Below are 2,242 nucleotides of genomic sequence, written 5' to 3'. Positions count from 1 at the left end.
TCACCAGGTAGGGGAAGTTTTCTGTCATTATTTCTTCAAATAGGTTTTCAATATCTTGCTCTTTCTCCTCTTCTCGCACCCCCATAATTCAGATATTGGTATGCTTGAAGTTGTTCCAGAGGCTCCTTACACTATCTTCATTTTTTTTAAATTATTCTTTTTGCTTTTCTGGTTGGGTGTTTTTGCCTCCTTATATATTGCTGAGTCTCAGCATTCCCTACTCTACTGTTGGTTCCCTGTAAATTATTTTTCTTTTCAGTTAGTGTATCCTTCATTTCTGACTGGTTCTTTGCTATGGTTTCTATATCCTGTTTTATGCTATTGATGTTCTCACTAAGTTCCTTGAAGTTCTCACTAAATTCCTTGAGCATCCTTATAACCATTGTTTTGAACTCTATACAGGCAGTCCTTGGGTTATGTTGGACTCGGCGTATGTCGTTTTGTGGTTATGTCACCATCTCCCATTTACAGTATTTATAAAAAAAAAATTGCTTCATTTTGACATATGTACATATGTGCTTTATATTTTTCATTATTTATTTACCACAAGTAAAGGTCAGGAATTGTTATCTTTCTTTTAAATTTTTTTTACTGTTTTACTTCATTACTGCTGTGTATGTGCTCCATGTGAGTGACGTAAGTGCTTATGTAGGTGGGTTCCGACTTATGGCCAAAATTGCATTATATGCCGCTGTAGGAATGGATCTCCGATGTATCCTGAGGACCTACTGTATCTGGTAGTTTGCTTGCTTCCTTTTCATTTAGTTGTTTTTGTTATGTTTTATTTTAGAGAGGAGGGCAGAGGGAGAGAGAGATAGAAACATCAATGATGAGAGAGGCATGTGCCCTGACCACGAATCAAACTGTGACCTCCTGGTTCATAGGTTGACGCTCAGCCACTGAGCCACACCAGCCATGTTCATTTAGTTCTTTTTCTGGAGATTTCTCCTGTTCTTTCATTTGGGACCTATTTCTTTGTCTCCACATTTTGCCTGCTTCCCTTTTGTTTCTATGTGTTAGGTAGAGCTGCTGTGTCTCCTGGATTTGGTAGAGTGGCCTTGTGTATTAGGTGTTCTGTAGGGTCCAGTGGTACAGCCTCCCTGATCCACCCAACCTGGGCACTCCAGGTGCACCTCCATGTGGGCTATGTAAACCCTCCTGTTGTAGTTGAGTGTTTATTGCTGTTAGCACATCAGTGGAAGGGATTTACCTCTAGGCCAATCAGCTGAGAGGACTGTCTGTGACTACTAACCATTATGGAGGATAGATACAGGGGCATGCTGAGGCCAGGTGCTGCTTATTTAAGAGATTTTAGGAAATATATCTGTTGTTCATTTTTCTGCATATTACAAATGCTTTCCATAAGTTTGCGGATGAATTTCTTAACTTAAGGTATATAAAAGAACTTAACAGGATGTGAGTTATGACATTTAAGGGTGTTGTCTTATTGCTTCAGAATTGTGGGGTTATCATGTAACACACCATGTCACATGATTGACTGAATTCAGGGGAAAAACCCTCAGCTTGCTTTCATTTGCTTAAATATAGTTCAAGGGCACAGATGCAAAGTTAAGATGAGGAAGTATTATATAGTATAGGAAGCAGAAGCTTTTAAAGATAATTCAGCATGATGTGAAGCTCGTTTCCCAGGCTCTAATAAATGAGTGAATACAAGAGCTGAAAGGAGATTCTTTTTTCCTTGAATTAAGAGGAAGGGAGCTAGGAGGCACATCAGGTAAGTGCTTGGAGTATCGGCTTGCTTTTGCAGAGATGGGGCTATGTGCACAAAGTTGTTAAGACTGAGGAGTAGAAGTTGAGAGAAGAAATGCATGTGATAGCCTCGTTGAGCCAAATGCAGGGTATTGTTGTATTTCCAGATTTGTTTTCCTTATGAACTGTCTTTCTTAGTTATTGAAAAGCAAATATAAAAGTTAGTTACCTAAATTTGCATATATAATAACAGAAAGGGTCTTGGATAAGTTGCAATAGCCTCTGGCCATGCTCATTAAAATTTTTCTCCTCCCTGCTACAGAGAATGGTATATATTTAATTATTGAAAACGTGTAAAACCAATTTCATCTTATATTGGTTTTAAAGCAAAAATTCTTTACTCTTGCAAGAAAACATTAGCAACCTTGATAATGTTTAGTGCCATAAAGTTTAAGGTCCTGCAGGACTTATAGTACAAAAGACCTTAGTAATTCTTTTTGGCATCTTATTATATTAAATATTTTTAACTCAA

General features: G+C 37.8%; 1 protein-coding gene across 1 annotated transcript in view; it reads left to right on the top strand.

The window, feature by feature from the left end:
- Positions 1–1,496: 1,496 nt before the first annotated feature.
- Positions 1,497–2,242, top strand: part of LIMS1 (LIM-type zinc finger domains 1) — an 84,587-nt gene continuing 83,841 nt past the window's right edge. Inside the window, exon 1 of the mRNA XM_015564010.1 lies at positions 1,497–1,735. The gene's annotated coding sequence lies outside the window, so the exon portion shown is untranslated. The remainder of the gene's footprint in view (positions 1,736–2,242) is intronic.

This window comes from Myotis davidii, unplaced genomic scaffold, assembly GCF_000327345.1.
Source record: "Myotis davidii unplaced genomic scaffold, ASM32734v1 scaffold979, whole genome shotgun sequence".
NCBI classification, from domain to species: domain Eukaryota; kingdom Metazoa; phylum Chordata; class Mammalia; order Chiroptera; family Vespertilionidae; genus Myotis; species Myotis davidii.
The sequence above is the reverse complement of the archived record's forward strand: the minus strand, read 5'-3'. Positions and strand labels throughout refer to the sequence as shown.